Source organism: Lycium barbarum, chromosome 10 (assembly GCF_019175385.1).
Source record: "Lycium barbarum isolate Lr01 chromosome 10, ASM1917538v2, whole genome shotgun sequence".
NCBI lineage: Eukaryota > Viridiplantae > Streptophyta > Magnoliopsida > Solanales > Solanaceae > Lycium > Lycium barbarum.
Genome location: NC_083346.1, coordinates 77,265,610 through 77,286,799, shown reverse-complemented (window position 1 = coordinate 77,286,799; position 21,190 = coordinate 77,265,610). Strand labels below are relative to the sequence as shown.

The following is a 21,190-nucleotide window of genomic DNA, read 5'->3' as shown; positions in this document are numbered from 1 at the left end:
TGCTGCTCAGCTGCCTCAAGTTGCTGCTTTAGAACTGCAACCTCGTTTTCTGACTTTTCCCAACCTACCAAACACTACAAGAAAAATAGCCTTTAGCGAGCGGAAATCCAGTCGTTAAAAGTCCAAATCCAGTCGCTAAAAATAAATAACGACCGGAAACAATACTTTGCCTGGACTATGCCAAAAAAAATGAGGCTAGTGTATAAGTTGCTTATCCTTGAAAATATATAAAGATCAATTCTTGAGACTACTTATATTAGGCCTAGGTTGATGCAGGACTATAAGATATAATTTAGGTGAAAGCAAGAGGCTACATAAAACTGGGTTGAGCTTAGCATCCTTACATTTCTTGAGTACATCCGAACTTCGAATAATGTTTTTGGACCAAAGTAGATCATCTGAAGAATTTTCAGAGCCTTGAAACAGCTGCTCAGCAACAAATGCATCCTGTAAAGAATAGCAATAAGCTAATTCCCTGAAAATAAATATCACACCATTAGTTGCCCTCAAGACAAGAAGCAGAGTATGTAAATCTAAGCAAAGAAAAAAATACAACACTGTAGTTAACATGTGCAGATAAACTGCCAAAACCATTGAAAGCAGCAGAAAATGTCAACGGACCAGTATCTATCTTTATTTATTTATTTTTGACGGTTAACCAGTATGTATTAATTTTTTATTTGACAAGGTAACATATTGTGAAACCATATTTACAAGTAAAAAGAAGAAAAACCAGTATGTATCTTTATTAACACCAAAGAAACTATGAACGCATAGAAGATGACAATCCTAAGCGAAAAGTGGAAAACTTCGAAAGACATTCACAGGATGATCAGAATACAACAAGAACTGCAAGAAAATAAAAAACATCACTTCAGCAACTGATCCTTCTCCTTCTAACAACAGTCCCTCTCAAAAAGAAATATTCGGCCTTTTAAGCAAAATACTGAGCACTCTTTGTACATACAATCTAAATAAATGGTGAGATAAACACAAAATCAAGACAAGGTTGACCACCATTTCTTCCTAAGGAATCTATAAAACTGCTCAACTGATAACAATCTCTTCACCTACTTAAGAGAAGAAATAAATAATTTTTTTATTAAGATAAATAATTTTATTAAAATTGTGAAAAGCTCCTGTATACAAGAAATATATTGAAAGGAGAGAATCTACATCAGAACATCTCTGCAAAAGACGCCCAATCATCTACCAATCAAAATATATAATGAGACCATGTTAAGAAAGTTATAATATGCTCTTTCATACCAGGCATTGGGAAACTTACTCTCCCAAGAAAAGGAAAACTTACTCTTTCCCGTCCTGACAAAACAACCCCTTTATGACCAATCCATTTTCTCTGAGTATCCACAACTTGTTTGGAGTAAGTTTTACATCAATGAGGTCACCCTGAGGTTACCCCCACAACAGTAAGAAAAGATATTCCTTTAATGAATATTGAGATTAATCAAGATACATAAAGCAAGCTGCTCTTTAACCCAAAAAAAAAAATTGTTTACCTCTTCCAACAAGATGCTTTTTGTTGAAGGATCCAGTAACAAGTTAATTCTGTCCCCAGTACTGAAATAAAGGCTATATAAAGAGATCACCGCTGTGCCAACTTCCTTAAATAACCAAAGAAACAAGTAGAAGTCAAAGCTAAGGTATAGGCATATTAAAGGGCAGAAAGTGAAATTCCAACAGTAGGACACATGGCAAGTCAATCAACACTACCGTGGGCCATATTGAACAATCTTCATTCAAAACATCCAATTTGAAAAGCTAAAAAGAGGGGGGAAACACAGAAGAACTTACAGGAAACAAGAATCAGTCCCAGTTATGAAGAATTTTCTGAGCCTTGAAACAGCTGCTCAGCAACAAATGCATCCTGTAAAGAATAGCAATAAGCTAATTCCTTGAAAATAAATATCACACCATTAGTTGCCCTCAAGACAAGAAGCAGAGTATGTACATACATCCGAGTTATGAGTCCAAAAACATTATTCTAGAAAAACCATATGTAGCAAAATACTTCATGATGATCTTCTTTCTTTAACTTAACTATCAGAACTTCGAGCAAACCATGCAAAAATAAAAATTTCTGGAAGCCAGATACTAAAGTTGCAAACTTCATTTAACATGGATACAGTTCCCATATCAATATTTCAGCCATATACATAGTCATATTATACTGTCAAAAGAAATCTACCTTAAAATCCAACAGACGGATTGTCCAATTTCTAAAACTAAAGCCTCTCAAGCAAGGAGACCAAATAATTCACCTTTAGCAAACTCAACAAACTAAAAATTACCCAATATCTCACACCAAACATAATCATCAAGCAAAAATCAGCACCAAATACCAAATTAAAACAAAGACAACAATTTGGAGAATCAACAAGAAATTTGACAACCCAAAGAATTTCCCTTTGCCAAACTCAACAAACTAAAAATTACCCAATATCTCACAAACAAGAATAATCATTAAGGGAAAATCAACACAAATATACCAAATTAAAATAAAGGGAAAATTTTAGAGAATCAACAAGAAATACTTCAGCCATATATATACAATTCCCATATCAACATTTCAGCCATATAAATGGTAAAATTAAACTGTCAAATGTGGATTATTCTAACTTAAATCCAACAAACAATAGTTCCAATTTCTAAAGCTTGGGAGACCAAAGTATTCACCTTTACCAAAGGATAAGTTAGGGCTTACCTAGAAGATGGACGACGTGGGCATGGGTAGGGACGGCGGCGGCGTGTGGTGACCGGCAGGAACGGCGGTGACGTCGCCAGAGTTTCTAGGGTTAGAGAGAGAGAGGGGGGAGAGAGAAGTGAGAGGAGAGAGGCAGAAATGGGAACGAGTATAGGAACGGGTATAATGGGTCTTTATTTGTTAGATTATACCGACCTCATGAGGTCGGTATAAGTAAAATATTTTATTTTTTATTTAAAATAATACCGACCTCGTGAGGTCGGTATTCTTTTAAATTAAATATATTTTTAATTTAAAAGAATACCGACCTCACGAGGGCGGTATTATTTTAAATAAAAAATAAAATTATTAAATATACCGACCTCACGAGGTTGGTATTATTTTAAATAAAAAATAAAATATTTTACATTTATCATCAAATAAATTCCCAACCTAGTGAGGTCGGTATATTATTTTTTCAAATTTTGGTACAATATTACCGACCTCATGAGGTCGGTTTATTTTTTAAAAAATTAAAAAATACGTATTACGACTTTACCGACCTCATGAGGTCGGTTTTTTTTCCGACCTCAACTGAGGTCAGTAAAAGCTGTTTTTTTAGTAGTGGATGTTGGGTTGGATACATTCTTAGGTTGGTATTGACTTATGATTTTGTGGGCTTGTCGTCGTTACTTTATGTATTGAGCCATGAGGTGTATTTGCTGTGTTTTGGAAGGAAAGAGGTTGATATAGACTCTTATGTTGATTGAGAGGGTTTGTATGATTCATTCTATGATTTAGCTAATTTATCTAAGTCTTGATATGACTTATGGCATTGTGACTTGTATTTTCATTGGCATTTGATTTCATTGAGTTATCATGCTTACTTGTGAGTTGATGTTTCATATTGGGGTTCTAGACTAGAACCATATCTCAAGACTCACCTTGTGTGTGTGTGTGTGCGCGTGTGTGTGTGTATATATATATATATATATATATATATATATATATATATATATATATATAAGGCATATTTGATAGGGGTGAGGATGTGGCCTAGTTGTGGACTCGTGATCCGAGGTCTGTTCCAGAGCGAGTGGCACATGGACACCATGGGTTCCTCGCGGGTCATGGCTATTATGCGAACAACGCCTTTGACATGTATGTACGGTGGAGTTATTATCAGTTGTTGCATTGCATAAGATATCATCTTATTTCTATGAATTGATCTATTTGGGTGTTGTTGTGCCCTATCTGTCTATCTTGTTGATTTTAAGATTGTATAAATGAACTAATCTTAGTCGGCCTATGATATCTATCGGTACATAGTGTTTGTACTGATACTACCTTGCTGCACCCTTTTTGAGTGCAGATTCCGTTCCAGGACCATCTTCTAGACCTCACATCTAGCTCGAGGATACTGTTGATCATATCTGAGGGTGAGCTCCTATCCAGCCATGCCGCCCAGGAGATCTCTCTTATTTATTTCTGCTTTGCTTTTTAGACATTATCTCTATATTTCAGACATTTATGTATTCCTAGACAGTGTATTTTGTTGGAATCGTTGTACGATGACTTTCAGTTCTTGGGGTTGTATTTTTAGTATCCCACATTTACTTACTATTTATTACATAGGCATATTATTATTATCTTTGTTGTTATTTAAGCGGTTTTTGGATAATTGAATGATTAATCGGATAAAGGGATGGTTCGCCCACCGGGGGGTTAGTGTGGGTGCCATCACGACGTATTTGGGTCATGACAAAGTTAGTATCAGAGCCCTAGGTTCATCGCTCTCATCATACGAGGACATGTCTAGTAGAGTTTTGCGGATCGGTATGGAGACGTCTGTACTTATCTTCGAGAGACTATGGGACACTAAGAAAACTTAAACTCTTTCTCTCTTTAGTGCTACTTGATTCCAATTGGTATCTGGATGATTCAAATTGGTATCTGACTTTTCCTTCCATTCTCTCACAAATGGTGGGGACTCGTGCTAGGGAAGTTGTTGATGAGGCACCAGAGCCGCCGCCGGGGCCGCGACTCGTGGCAGAGGTCAGTCAGAGGCAGTGGACATGGTAGAGGCAGGGGCAGCACCAGCTAGGGGCAGGGCTCCCGTGCCTGGTCAGGCTCGTGCTTGATCAGTTTCCCCACCAGCCATTCAGGATGAAGAGGCAGAGATAGGACCAGCACCAGCTCAACCAGATATAATATCTACTCCAGTATTATCATATACCTTGGTTCGTACGTTGAGCCTGCTGAATGGATTGACTGAGGTAGGTGTGTTATCGGCTACCCTAGATGGCCAGGGCGTGAGATTAGCTGAACGGATTCCTCATAGATTTCGTGCTCCAGGAGCACAACACGCTGCTACTGTAGCTCCACATATGGATGAGGCTCCTGGACCAGATATTTTCCTAGACCAGTGGCAGGCTCGGCGATGATCAGTGAGGAGCATGATCTATTTTGGAGGTTCACCAAGATGAAGTCTCCCGTCTTCTATGGCACAGAGTCCGAGGATACATATGGGTTCATTATTGATTGTCATGAGAGTCTCCATAAGATGGGGGTGATTGAGAGCCATGTGTCGAGTTTGTGATCTTTCAGCTTTTGGGTGATGCCAAGTTATGGCGGAGAGCTTATGTGGAGTGTAGACCAGCTGGGTTGCCTCTGTTGACTTGGACTCAGTTTTATTCAGTCTTTTTGGAAAAGTACGTTCCGCATACTTTGAGGGATAGGAGGCGTGATGAGTTTAGCAACATTGAGCAGGGGAGTTCTTCAGTTGCTGCTTATGAGGCCCATTTTACCTCTTTGTCTTGTTATGCTCTACAGTTGTTGCCTACTAATGCTGAGAGAGTTTGGGGTTTGTGAAGGGGTTGAACATTACTTTGAAGTTGTCATCCCTTCAGCTTGTATCTACAGGAGCTTCTTTCCAAAATATGGTGGATCATGTCACTACAGTTGAGTCAGTGAGGCAGGATAGCTTTGGCAAGTATGTTGATAAGAAGGCCCGCAAGGGTGGTAGTTTCAGTGGTTGGTTCTCCCGAAGGAAGGGTCAGTATGGGCAGAGTTCCCAGGTTTATTCGGGTCGACCTATCCAGTCGGCAATGCAGGTTTCTGTTAGAGGGCCGTCAGGGCCCAATCATCATTCTTTCAGTCAGCCAAGGGATTCATACTCCAGATTCTCTGATCATGGTGGTTATTCTGCTTATTCTATTTCTGTTCAGTGACCTATGCTAGACCGTGGATGTTTTGAGTGTGGAGAGCTGGGCATTTCAAGAAGAACTGTCGCTGACTCAGATAGAGTTGCCAGAGTGCTCAGTACTAGACCCAGGGCGCCAATTTCATATGCTAAGGGAGGAGGATTTAATGGTAAGGATCATGCTTAGACTGGGCGAGGTGGTCAAATATCTGCTAGCGGTTGTACCCAGCCTAGCAGAGGCGGATCTCATTCAGGCAGAAGTGGACATCAGCCTGGTAGGGATGGGGCTCAGTCGGGTCAGGGTGATCGTGGAGGTTCGCAGGCTAGAGGTGAACGGGTTCATTGCTATGCTTTTCCTGGCAGACCAGAGGCTGAGGATTCCAATCCTATCATTATAGGTTATATCTCAGTCTGTCACCAGTCGGCTACTGTGTTGCTTGATCCGGGTTCTACATTCTCTTACATATCCACATACTTCTCTATGGGTCTTGATATGGTGTGAGACTTTTTTGATGTTCCAATACATGTATCTACTCCGATTGGAGACTCGGTAGTGGTAGATAGTATTATATGTTACACCTCGCAGTTTGGTACGTTAAGAAGTCGCTAGGCGTTAGTCGTCCAATTGTGAACATAGGGTTATTGTTGAGGATATACGAGATTATATATGCTTATCTTATGGTTATGAGGGTTCAAGACCATGTATGAGAGCAATCAAAAGGATTGGAGGTGGATCGGGCGAAAAAGGAAATTTGGATGAACTGGCAGAAATTGCCCTACATGTTCGCGATAGAGCTTCACGTTCGTGATGGCCATGAAAATTCCAGACCATTGCGTTCGCGAAAGCCAATTATTAAGTCAGTTCCACCGATTTTGACCCCTATATAAAAGGTAAAACCCCTTTTTTCATCAAAGTTTCCCAAGAAAACTCAGAAAACATATGAGGGGGTGAGGATGTCACAAAATTGAATGATTTTCAAGTGGCGGAGTGTTAGTTTAGGTTCGGATAGCGCGCAGTTGTGATTGTAGTATCGTTTTGCGGTGGATTTTGGTTTGGATTCTAAGCGAACACTGAAGATATTGTTGCATTAGTAAGAACAAGGTATGAATCTCTCCCTATAGATATTAATCTTGTTTCTTTAGGGAGATAGAGCTGTTAAATAGTTATAAAATAATTTTGTTGGTGGAAATATGAGATAAGCACTATATGGGGTGTTTATGAAGTATTTTGGTATTGAGAATATCATGATTGATGTTGGTATTGTTGTTGTTGGTTTTTGAATTGAGATTTCGGGCTAGGCATATAAACTGGGGAGATGCTGCCCGATTTTCGGCAGGATATAGAATAGTTTAATATGAAAACCTAGCATGAGCATATAACAATGAGTCTAACGATAGTGCGAATCCTCTTGAATGTAGATTTACGAGTACGAACGGATAAGCGTAGATAGTAGGAGGCCGCACAGGTATGTTAAGGCTCGTCCCTTTCTTTCTAAGGCATGATTTCTATGTTATGATTCCATAAATGTTTCCATAACCTCCTTGTTTTCAAAAGCTAGAAGTTCATGATTCTTAAAGCTTCTCATGATGTTTAAGATGAGAATGTTTCTATGATGATTACAATGATAATGATGATTTTATGTTTAAAGGTTCCAAGTTTATGATTTCAATGTTATTATGAGAATGTTGAGTTATTTCATGATTTTCACGATTTTATTCATTATTGTTGATCTCACCTTATAATAATTGTTCCTTCAAGGTGAGATAGAGCGATGATGATTATTCCATAATATAATCAGAGGTTACCGACCTTACGTCACTCCAATACAGTCGTAGCTTTTATTTGGGCTCTCATGCATGCTACTTACGTTATAATCTATATATATATATATATATATATATATATATATATATATGGGGAAAGGTGAGGCGTATATATGCATAGCCACCTGATCAGTTGGTATATTATGATATCGTCCCGGACGCGGGATATATGGTTAAATGGATCGGGCCGTTCGTTCCTCGGCACTATTATATATTTATGGATCGGGCTGCACGTTCCGCAGCAACAATATATATATATATATATGGATCGGGCTGCATGTTCTGCACCACTATTATGATACATATGTATGAGAAAGATTTTATGAAAAGCTAAGCATGCATGGTATCCGCCTTAAGAGGCACCCCGATGTACAGGTTACCCTTCTATCTTACGATATGCTACATGTGTCTTATTACATTATTGCTCCTGCCTTACATACTCAGTACTCTATTCGTATTGATGTCCCTTCTTGTGGACACTGTGTTCATGCCCGCAGGTAAACAGGTAGACGCTTCTGACCTGTAGGAGCTCCATTAACGGCATCTTGAAAGCGCTCCAGTTGTTCCGGAGCTACAGCTTATTGGTACTACTTTTGTGTATATATTTGGTCATGGTGAAATCCCGCCCCGTCCTCGTGGATTTATGTATCTTATTTAGAGGCTCGTAGACAGACATATGTGGATAGATGTTTCGTGACTTTGTCCGTCGTTGGTGTTGTATAATATTTTTGTAAAGCTTATTGACATATGCTTGCGAGTATAGCTATTGATGACTATGTTAAGTGAGATATTCATAAATTGTCCATTCAGCCCTGTTAGTAGTGAAAATGGAAATATTAGACCAGAGGTGCTCGGTAAGCTAGTGCCGGGTACCCGTCATGGCCTCTGGCGGGGTCGTGACAAAAGTGATATCAGAGCAGTTTGTCCTAGGGTATGTCTGCGAGCCGTGTCTAGTAGAGTCCTGCTTATGGGTGTGAAACGTGCCACAGTTATAAGCCGGAGGCTGCGGGGCATTTAGGAATAATTGACCTTCTTTCTTATCTTAGATCATGTGATAGATCCATGTTATCAGGTTCTCCCTCTTTCCTAATCGTGTGTTATGATTTCAGCGATGCCTATAAAAAGAAAAGCTACAGCGGCCCAGAAGGGCAAGACGATGGCCGCAAGAAGAATTGAACGGGAGCCACGGGCAGAGGTAGAAGAGGGTGAGTCTCATAACGAGGTTCCCTCTCGGACCTCTCACACCATCCTTATCAGAGGAGCAGGAAAAAGCTTCAGTTCCAGCTCCAGTACCTCCAGTTCCACCGCCAGGAGCTCCGGGCCAGCAGATGACAGAAGCTATTCAGTTGCTGACCTAGTTGGTTGCCGCGCAGGCTCAGCGGCAAGGCATGGGCCAAGGTGATAGAGCGGTGAGTGCAAGAGCCTGTGATTTTATTAGTTTGAATCCCCCAGAATTCTACGGGTTGAAGCCCGATGAGGACCCGCAGTGCTTTATAGATGAGATGCTGAGGACATTAAGACTAATGCATGCTTCTAATACTGAATCCGTGGAATTAGCTTCCTATAGATTGTGGGATGTGGCCGTCCAGTGGTATAACGCTTGGATATCATCGCGAGGAGCAAATGCACCTCCCCCAGTATGGCAAGAATTCACAGATGCTTTTTTGTGACATTATCTACCACCAGAGGTTTGACGGGCCCGTGCTGATAAGTTTTCAAATCTCAAGCAAGGGAATATGAGCGCTCGGGAATACAGTCTCTGCTTTAATTTCTTGGCCAGGTATGCCCCAGCCATGGTAGCAGACATGGAAGACCGCGTGCATCGATTCGTGAGTGGGTTGGGGCCACATTTTGTTAAGGAATGCTTGACGACCTCACTTCAGGATGGGATGGATATCACTCGTATTCGGGCCTATGCCCAAAATCTGGAGGAACAACAACAGCCGCAGAGAGGTGAACGTGATGCTGATAGAGGGCATAGAAAAAGGGCCGAATCTTTTGGTGCTGGCAGTGAGTATAGAGGAGGGAAGAGACAATAATATTCCAGGCATTCAGGCCAATCAGTGGCCAGCGCACCTTCTCGATTTGCCGGCAAGAGATTTGACCGTCCTATATATTCAGAACCAGGCCAGAGTTCTGGAGTTTCAGGGTCCCAGTATAGAAGCAATTCTAGCTAGACGAGACCACCCCTACCACGGTGTAATCAATATGGCAGGCCACATTCTGGACAGTGCCGCTTAGGTTCAGGTGCTTGTTATGCCTGTGGTCGGGTTGGTCATTTGGTGCGCGATTGTCCATTGAGGAATGACGGAGACAAGGCTCAGCCTGCCGGATCAGCAATTGGTTCTTCATCATCCGTGCGCCCTCCTGGAAAAACTTCCCAAACTCCAGCAGGTCGTGGCAGAGGCAGGGGAGGAGCATCCAGTTCAAGCGGCCCTCAGAACCGTATATATGCACTGGTGGGACGGCAAGATCTTGAATCTTCCCCAGATGTTGTTACAGGTATATTATCGGTATTCTCTTATGATGTGTATGCATTGATTGATCCAGTTTCTACTCTGTCATATATTACTCCTTATGTCGCAAATCGTATTGGGATGAAACCGGGGCCAATCAAACCTTTTGAAGTAGCTACACCTGTAGGAGATCCAGTAGTAGCCAGGCAGGTATATAAGGAGTGTGTGATCGTAGTTTGCGATCGTCATACTATTGCTGACCTACATGAGCTGGAGATGTTAGATTTTAACGTTATTATGGTTATGGATTGGCTAGCCTCCTGTTACGCTAACGTTGATTGTAGAACGAAGGTGGTTCGATTCCAATTCCTAGGAGAACCATTGTTGGAAAGGAAAGGCAATGCGGCGTCTCCGAGGGGTCGATTTATTTCCTACCTCAAAGCAAGAAAGATGATTGCCAAAGGATACATTTATCATTTGGTCCGGGTTCAAGACACAGAAGCAAAACCGCCGACTCTTCATTCTGTCCCAGTGGTAAATGAGTTCCGGATGTGTTCCCAGACGAGCTTCCAGGTCTTCCACCAGAACGAGAGATTGAGTTTACTATCGATGTGTTGCCGGATACTAAGCCCATATCTATTCCTCCTTATTGAATGACCCCTGCAGAATTAAAAGAGATAAAGGCGCAACTGAAGGATTTGCTTGAAAAAGGCTTCATTAGACCAAGTTCATCGCCATGTGGAGCGCCTGTGTTGTTCGTAAGAAAGAAGGATGGTTCTTTACGTATGTGTATTGACTATAGACAATTGAACAAGGTGACGATAAAGAACAAATATCCACTTCTAGGGGTGTTCAAATGAGACCGAAAAACCAATCCAAACCGGTAAACCGAGTCAAACCGACTTAATAAACCGAAAACCGGCTTGGTTTGACTTGATTTGGTTTTAAAATTTAAAAAACTGATAATATTTGGTTTGGTTTGGTGTTAAACTAAAAAAACCTGAACCAAACCGAACCGAAACGATAGATACATACATATTTAAAATATTATGTATATATATATATATATAAAATTTTGGCTCATTCCAAGTCCAATACAAATTCAGACAATTAGAAAGAAAAATGTAGCCCATTTAAGTTTAAGGTAAAATAAAAAGAAACTTGCTAAAGGTAAAATAAAAAAATTCCCCTTATCTTACAGTTCCCTCTTTTACATGTCATCTGAATTACTACTTATAAGCTAGCATTTTATCCGTAACAAATTAAAGGGAAGAAAATGGAAATTGGAATTTTAAATGATTTGGTAGATGACTTTGTCTTTCTGTTTATCATTTTCCATTTCAACCTCTGTGCTTTCTTCTCAATGCTTCCTAAACACGATGAGTCTAGATAACAAAAATTTTGGAGGGCTGCGTAATATCAAAAGGCTATATATAGGGAGGTAACTAGAATCATGAAAAGTAGATGTTATGTTTCTGTAATTCCGATACCCATAAACATAGGCCTATACCTAAATAAAGTTAATGAATTAATTAAGAAGATTCTTAAATTTTAATGGATCACCGTCAAAGCCGTATTTAGTTCCATTTAATTCAAAGGTTCTTTATATTAATACATTCTTAAAATCTGAAAAACCGCAAAAACCGAATCAAACCGATAAAACCAATAAAACCGAAACCAATAGAATTTATACTATAATGGTTTAGTTTGGTTTGAATATTAAAAAAACCCGACTTAATTGGTTTGGTTTTAATCAAAAATCGAGTCAAACCGGACCATGAACAACCCTACCCACTTCCAAGGATTGATGATTTATTCGATCAGTTGCAGGGTGCCAAGTTTTTCTCAAAAATAGATTTGAGATTAGGATACCACCAAGTGAGGGTTAAGGAACGGGACATTCCAAAAACAGCCTTTTGAACCAAATATGGCCATTATGAGTTTCGAGTGATATCGTTTGGGCAGACCAATGCTCCAGCAGTATTTATGAATTTGATGAATAATGTGTTCAGGCCTTTCTTGTGTCTATTTGTAATTGTGTTCATCGATGATATTATGGTGTATTCTCGATCGGAGGCAGAGCATGCAGACCATTTGTATACCATTCTTGGAATCCTTCGAGCATGGGAGTTATATGCCAAATTTTCAAAATGTGAATTTTGGGTGAATTCTGTGACTTTCCTAGGGCATATTATTTCGGCTGATGGTATTCGAGTGGACACTCAGAAGATTGAAGCTATGAAGGATTGGACAAGGCCTATAATGCCTACAGAGGTCCATAGTTTCCTGGGGTTGGCCGGTTACTATAGGAGATTTGTAGAAGGATTTTCTTCCACCGTTGCACCACTGACGAAGCTGACTCAGAAATTAGCTAAGTTTTAGTGGACAGATACGTGTGAGCACAACTTTCAGGAGCTAAAGGATAGGTTGACTTCGGCCCCAGTCCTGACACTTCCCGAAGGATTAGAGGGCTATAGTATTTACTGTGATGCTTCAGGTGTTGGGCTAGGTTGTGTGTTGATGCAGCATGGAAAAAAGTAATAGCTTATGCTTCGAGGCAGTTACAGAAACGCGAGAAGAACTACTCGACTCATGACCTAGAGCTGGCTGCAGTTATTCATGCACTAAAGATGTGGAGACACTATTTATATGGTGTTCATGTGGACATTTATACGAACCGTAAGAGTCTCCAATATATCTTTAAACAGAAGGAATTGAACTTACGACAACGACGATTGTTGGAGCTATTAAAGGATTATGATGTGAGCATTTTATATCATCTGGGAAAGGCGAATGTGATAGCTGACGCTCTCAGCTGCAAATCCATGGGCAGTCTGTGCGATGTTCAATCGGAGAAGAGGGAGCTAGCTCGGGAACTTCAACAACTAGCTAGCCTAGGAGTTCGCTTGACAGACTCGGGCCGTGCGAGAGTCACTGTTCAGGAATTAGCTGTTTCATCCTTAATGGAAGAAGTAAAGAAGTGCCAATACGAAGACCCGGTGCTAGTTCGTTATAGAGATGTGATTTCTCAGAAGGAGAAGTCACAATTTGACGTCCCTGCGGATGGAGTCCTCAGGTATTGAGGAAGATTATGTATTCCTAAGGTGGCAGGGCTACGTCGACAGATCTTAGAGGAAGCCCATTATTCTCGTTATTCCATCCATCCAGGAGCGACAAAGATGTACCATGATCTTAAATTTATATTGGTGGGATGGCATGACAAAGGATATAGCGGAGTTCATGGCTCAATGTCCTAATTGTCAACAGGTCAAGATGGAGCATTAAAAGCCCAGAGGATTGCTGCAAGCTATAGAGATTCCAACTTGGAAATGGGAGGCGATTAATATGGACTTCATTACAGACTTACCTCGTTCCAGGCATAAGTATGATTCTATATGGGTGATAGTGGATAGACTCACGAAGTCACCCCATTTTTTTTCCAGTCAGAACGACATACTCAGCAGAAGATTATGCAAAGTTATATATCAAAGAGATAGTGCGACTTCACGGGGTTCCAGTGTCCATTATCACGGATAGAGGATCACAGTTTACAGCTAATTTCTTGAGATCCTTCCAAGAAGGTTTGGGAACGCAGGTGAGACTTAGTACATCATTCCATCCACAAACTGACGGACAGGCTGAGCGCGCTATCCAAACCCTTGAAGATATGCTAAAATCATGTGTGCTAGATTTTGGAGTCAATTGCGATGATCACTTGCCACTTATTGATTTTGTGTACAATAATAACTATCATTCTAGTATCCAGATGGCCCCATATGAAGCTATATATGGAAGGATGTGTAGATCACCTATTGGATGGCTTGAAGTGGGAGAGACAAAGTTGGTAGGCCCACATTTAATCCAGCAAGCGGTAGAGAAAGTTAAGCTTATTCAGGGTCAACTACTAACAGCTCAAAGTAGTCAGAAATCCTATGCAGACAATCGTCGACGAAACTTGGAATTCAAAGTTAATGACTGGGTATTCTTGAAGGTATCGCCGACGAAAGGCGTGATGAGATTTGGCAAGAAGGGGAAGCTTAGTCCCCAGTATATTGGACCTGATAAGATTGTGCGCAGGATAGGCCAAGTAGCTTATGAACTAGATTTGCCTTCAGAGTTGGAATCTCTCCACCCAGTGTTTCACGTGTCCATGCTTCATAAGTGTGTTGGAGATCCTTCAAGGATTATGCCTATAGATGATGTACAAGTAACTGAGAAGCTGTCTTATGAGGAAGTACCCATTGCCATTCTGGATAGGCAAGTCCGAAGGCTTAAAACCAAGGATGTGGCTTCAGTCAAAGTCCTATGGAGGAATAATAACAGGGAAGAGATAACTTGGGAAGTTGAGAAGGACATGAAATCTAGATACCCGCAATTATTCCCACCCCCAGAAGACGCGCAGACAGAGCCATCAATACTCTCAGGTACGTAATGTTTCTTTAAAATAAATTCTTGGCCGTGTATGGCCAGTTCAATATAGATATTTATGCCCGGTGAGGCCCTGCATATTTTAGGTTGCTGTGACAAGACAGCAGTGGTGCAATTATGGGGGGAAAATCTGGCAAAATATTCGTAGAAATCCCTAAGAGCCTAACATTCGAGGACGAATGTCCTAAGGAGGGAGGAATGTTACACCTCGCAGTTTGGTACGTTAAGAAGTCGCTAGCCGTTAGTCATCTAATTGTGAACATAGGGTTATTGTTGAGGATATACGAGATTATATATGCTTATCTTATGGTTATGAGGGTTTAATACCATGTATGAGAGGTATCAAAAGGAATGGAGGTGGATCGGGCGAAAAAAGAAAATTTGGACGAACTGGCAGAAATTGCCCTACGCGTTCGCGATAGAGCCTCGCATTCGCGATGGCCATGAAAATTCCAGACCATCGCGTTTGCGAAGGCCAATTATTAAGTCAGTTCCACCGACTTTGACCCCCTATATAAAGGGTAAAACCCCTTTTTTTCATCAATGTTTCCCAAGAAAACACAGAAAACAGATGAGGGGGTGAGGATGTTACAAAATTGAGTGATTTTCAAGTGGCGGAGTGTTAGTTTAGGTTCAGATAGCGCGCAATTGTGATTGTAGTATCGTTTTGCGGTGGATTTTGGTTTGGATTATAGGCGAACACTGAAGATATTGTTGTTTTAGTAAGAACAAGGTATGAATCTCTCCATATTGATATTAATCTTGTTCATTTACGGAGATAGAGCTGTTAAATAGTTATAAAATAATTTTATTGGTGGAAATATGAGATAAGCACCATATGGGGTGTTTATGAAGTATTTTGATATTGAGAATATCATGATTGATGTAGGTATTGTTGTTGTTGTTGTTGGTTGTTGAATTGAGATTTCGGGCTAGGCATATAAACAGAGGAGATGCTGCCCGATTTTCGGCAGGATATAGAATAGTTTAATATGAAAACCTAGCATGAGCATATAACAGTGAGTCTAACGATAGTGCGAATCCTCTTGAATGTAGATTTACGAGTACGAACGGATAAGCGTAGATAATAGGAGGCCGCACAGGTATGTTAAGGCTCGTCTCTTTCTTTCAAAAGCATGATTTCTATGTTATGATTCCATAAATGTTTCCATAACCTCCTCGTTTTCAAAAGCTAGAAGTTCATGATTCTTAAAGCTTCTCATGATGTTAAAGATGAGAATGTTTCTATGATGATTACAATGATAATGATGATCTTATGTTTAACGGTTCCAAGTTTATGATTTCAATGTTATTATGAGAATGTTGAGTTATTTCATAATTTTCTTGATTTTATTCATTGTTGTTGATCTCACCTTATAATAATTGTTCCTTCAAGGTGAGATAGAGCGATGATGATTATTCCATAATATAATCAGAGGTTACCGACCTTACGTCACTCCGATATCGTAGCTTTTATTTGGGCTCTCATGCATGTTACTTACGTTATAAAATATTATATATATATATATATATATATATATATATATATATATATATGCATATGTATATATGGGGTTATGGGGAAAGGTAAGGTGTTATATACACATAGTCACCTGATCAGTTGGTATATTATGATATCGTCTGGGACACAGGATATATAGTTCAATGGATCGGGTCGTTCGTTCCTCGGCACCATTATATATTTGTGGATCGGGATGTACGTCACGCAACAACAATATATATATCTATATATATATATATATATATGGATCGGGCTGCATGTTCTGCAGCACTATTATGATACATATGTATGAGAAAGATTTAATGAAAAGCTAAGCATGCATGGTATCCACCTTAAGAGGCACCCAGATGTACAAGTTACCCTTCTATCTCATGATATACTACATGTGTCTTATTACATTATTGCTCCTGCCTTACATACTCAGTACTCTATTCGTACTGACGTCCCTTCTTGTGGACGCTGTGTTCATGCCCGCAGGTAAACAGGTAGACGCTTCTGACCTCTAGGAGCTCCATCAGCGGCATCTTGAAAGCGCTCCAATTGTTCCGGAGCTATAGCTTATTGATACTACTTCTGTGTATATATTTGGTCATGGTGAAATCCCTCCCCGTCCTCGTGGATTTATGTATCTTATTTAGAGGCTCGTAGACAGACGTATGTGGATAGATGTTTTGTGACTTTGTCTGTCCTTGGTGTTGTATAATATTTTGGTAAAGCTTATTGACATATGCTTGCGGGTATAGCTATTGATGACTATATTAAGTGAGATATTCATAAATTGTACATTCGGCCCTCTTAGTAGTGAAAATGGAAATGTTAGACCAGAGGTGCTCCGTAAGCTAGTGTCGGGTACCCGTCATGGCCTCTAGCGGGGTCGTGACATTATACCCCGCATTTTATACACTGAGTTTCACTGCAAGATGGGGAACGGGAAGTTAGTGAGTGAGGTTGATGTCAAGGTTATAAGAGACTCTACATGATTATCCCACATATGCGGGAGTTTAGGTTGTGTACAACCGGTATCAAAAGATTAGAGGCAAAATAAACCAAAACATCTGAGTATTGCAGCAGAGCAACTCGACGGTCAAGTCGACGGATCGTCAACCTGCCTATCAAACAACTCTCTAAAAATCAGAGAGAATCTGGGGCTACTGCCATTCGACGGTTGCGAGTCGACTGGTCAACGGACTGTCGACCTTGCCATCGAATGGTAGGCGGTGGAATTTTTTATCTCTCCTAAATAGTAAAAGGGGCCACGACTTGGATCATTAGTAATAAGAATGTTCTTGATCCTTTAAGCTCTCTCTACTTATCCATATACATCCTAAGCCAAATCAAATGGAAATCAAGCTTTACAAACCCTAAGCTAACTCATAGATGATGATGATCCTAGCTCATAGTTAAACTTATGGTGATTTTATTTTGGAACAAAGTTGGAGGAGTTAGGGTTCTTCAAGATTAAGGTATGTTCTCTCTTTCTTTCTTATATTGAGTTGATTTCGAGATTAGTAAGTCATAAAAGTGAAGGAAATTATAATAGGAAAAGTATGGGACATTGTGTTGTAGTTGTTGGTTATGAATAGAATTTGGAAGGAAGTTTTGGATTGTTTTAGGTGTAAATTGTATATAATTTCCTAAATATGGAATTGTTAATGTTATTATTGATGTTGGGAGTTGATTTGGAATTTGGTGGAAGTAGATGGAATAGGGGAAATGCTGCCCAAATTTCGCTAGCCCATTAGTTACTCTAGTTTGAACTTAAGAGTGTTTTCAAGACTTAGTTTTAGTATGAATCCTCTTGAATGTAGATTTGCGAGCTTGGGAGGAGAACGTTAAGTAGTTAAGGAGACGCGAAGGTATGTTAAGGCTGTCCCTTTCTTTCTTATGGCATGATCATATTGAAACCAAACTTACACAAATGCTATCCATAATATCCCTATTCCTAGAAATACTAAAATCTCATAGTTCTTGATGTTCTTATGATATGGCTGACCTTTGTCTTATGATTATTGATTTTATTCATTGCTATTGATCTCATCTTATGATTTTGTTCTTTCAAGGTGAGACATGTTCATGATGATAGTTCCATAACGATAATTGGAGGTTTACTGACCTTACGTCACTCCGATATATTTATAGCTTTTATTTAGGCTCTCATGCATGCTTTATATATATGTATGTATTTTCTCACACCACGCCGCGTTATAATCGACCGCGCAAACACGTAGATGTGCACACCACTGCACTGGGCCGATTATGATGTTACCCCAGACGCGGGATGATATGATATATGGATCGCGCTGCACGTTCCGCAACACTTAAAATTATATTATATATGTATGAAAATATTTTTTTTTAAAAGTTAAGCATGCCTGATATCCGCCTTAAGAGGTAATAAGATGTATAGGTTATCTCTCATATCTCATGCTTCCTTCATACTTTTATTATGTTGTTTTTCATGCCTAACATACTCAGTACATTATTTGTAATGACGTCCTTTTGTTTATGGACGTTGCGTTCATGCCCGCAGGTAGACAGGGAGACGGACCGAACCCTTAGGCTTCTCCATCAGTGACTATACAGGAGCACTCCATTTGCTTCGGAGCTATAGTTCAGCTGGTACTACTCTTTCTTATATGTGTATATGGGCATGGCGGGGTCCTGTCCCATCCTTATGATGTTTTGTACTCCTTGTAGAGGCTCGTAGACAGATGTATATAGTTAGATGTTCTATAACCTCATCGGTTCGTATTTTGTATATCATTTTTGGCAGCCTTGTCGGCTTGTACATATGGGCATAGATGGTGATGTTTATATAGATGTGTTTTATCTTTGAATTCATGCTCTTTTAGATTATGAGATTTACGAGTTAGCTTTTGTGGGTCAGCTGCGGGTACCCATCATGGCCCTCCGGTTGGGTCGTGACAAAAGTGGTATCAGAGCAGTTCGTCATAGGGTGTGTCTATGAGTCGTGTCCAGTAGAGTCTTGTTTATGGGTGTGAAGCACATCACACTTATAAACAGGAGGCTGCGGGGCATTTAGGAATGATTGACCTTTCTTTCTCCTCTTAGATCGTGCGATAGAGCCATGTTATAAGGATTCTTTTTTTTTTCTTTACCGTGTGTTATGATTTCAGCGATGCCTGTGAAGAGAAAAACGACAGTGGCCCAGAAGGGCAAGTCAGCGGTGGGTAGGAGGACTGAGCGGGTACCGCCTACAGATATAGAGGAGGGCGAGTCCTAGAATGAGGTTCCATCTCGGTCCTCTCACACTCCACCCGCTCTAGAGGAGCATAGAGGAGCCTCAGCTCCAGCTCCAGCCCTCAGTCCCTCCACCGGATGCCTCAGGCAAGGAGATGAGAGAGGCCATTCAGTTGCTGACCCAGTTAGTAGCCGTTCAGGCTCAGCAACAAGGTACAGGTCATGGTGATAGAGCTGTCAATGCCAGAGTCTGTGATTTCGTTAGTTTGGACCCTCTAGAATTCTTTGGGTCAAAACCGGACGAGGACCTGCAGAACTTCATAGATGAGATGTTGAGGATATTGCGGGTAATGCATGCTTCTGATGTTGAGTCGGTAGGGTTGTCCTCTTATAGATTGCGAGATGTGGCCGTTCATTGGTATTGTACCTGGATATCTTCTAGAGGGGTAAATGCACCTCCACCGGTATGGCAAGAGTTTGTAGATGCTTTTCTCCGACACTATTTACCTCCAAAGGTTCAACGGGCCAGAGCTGATAGATTCCTAAACCTCAGGCAGGGGAACATGAGTGCCCATGAGTATAGCCTTCGTTTTAATTCCTTGACCAAAAAATGCTCCAATTATAGTAGCTGATATGGAAGATCGCGTACATATCTCGAGACTCATCTTGTGTGTGTGTGTGTATATATATATATATATATATATATATATATATATATATATATATATATATATATATATATTTGACAGGGGGTGAGGATGTGGCCTATTTGTGGACTCGTGATCCGAGGTCTGTCCTGGAGTGAGTGGTACGTGGACACCATGGGTCCGTCACAGGTCATGACTATCGTGCGAACAAGGCCTTTAGTATGTGTGTACGGTGGAGTTATCATCAGTTGTTGCATTGCATAAGATATCATCTTATTTCTATGAATTGATCTGTTTGGGTGTTGTTGTGCCTATCTGTCTATTTTGTTGATTTTATGATTGTATGCATGAACTAATTTTAGTTGGCCTATGATATCTACCAGTACATAGTGTTTGTACTGATAGTACCTTGCTGCACCCTTTTTGAATGCAGATTGCATTCCAGGACCGTTTTCTAGACCTCACATCTAGCCCGAGGCTACTTTTGATCAGATCTGAGGGTGAACTCCTATCCAGCCATGCCGCCCTGGAGATCTCCCTTATTTATGTCTACTTTTACTTCTTAGACATTATCTTTATATTTCAGACATTTATGTATTCCCAGACAGTGTATTTGGTCAGGGTCCTTGTATGATGACTTTCAGTTCTTGGGGTTGTATTATTTAGTATCCCGCACTTACTTACTATTTATGACATAGACTTATTATTATTATCTTTGTTGTTATTTAAGCGGGTTTGGATAATTGAATGATTAATCGTATAAGGGGATGGTTTGCCCACCAGGGGGGTTAGCATGGGTGCCATCACGACATATTTGGGTCGTGACATTTGCTTTATGGAGCCCAATGGTCTCTTGAGCCAAGAACATGAAGAATTTAAGCTATTATTATCTTTCTAACTATTTTCTTGCGGATTTCTCTATGGCATTCTGACACCTTTCTCTTCCTCCTCAAAAAACCATTCTCCTTCTACCTCTTCCTCCCCCTCTCCCAAATCTAAGCTCAAAGAGGAGGTGTAGTTTCAAACACTAGAATAATAACGCAGTTACACTAAATGAAAAAAAAAATAAGAAATGAAAAGCACAAGCAATTTACATGGAATCGCAAGAAGTGAAGTTTGGGAAATGGGAAAAAGGGAAATGAAAGATAAATAATGTAGAAAATAATAATTTAAAAATAAAAAATAAAAATGAAAAAGAAAAGAAAT

The 21,190-nt window shown here is 40.2% G+C and overlaps 1 long non-coding RNA gene across 2 annotated transcripts; it reads right to left on the bottom strand.

Moving 5' to 3' along the window:
- Window positions 1–326: 326 nt before the first annotated feature.
- On the bottom strand, window positions 327–2,826 carry LOC132614597 (uncharacterized). Of its 2 annotated transcripts, XR_009572357.1 has the most exons (5): window positions 2,726–2,826; window positions 1,816–1,888; window positions 1,521–1,625; window positions 1,313–1,410; window positions 327–475 (listed from the first exon to the last, which is right to left on the bottom strand). It is a non-coding gene; the product is annotated as an uncharacterized LOC132614597 (long non-coding RNA). The 2 variants fall into 2 exon arrangements; XR_009572356.1 differs by lacking the exon at window positions 2,726–2,826 and having other exon boundaries at window positions 1,816–1,919.
- Window positions 2,827–21,190: the final 18,364 nt, after the last annotated feature.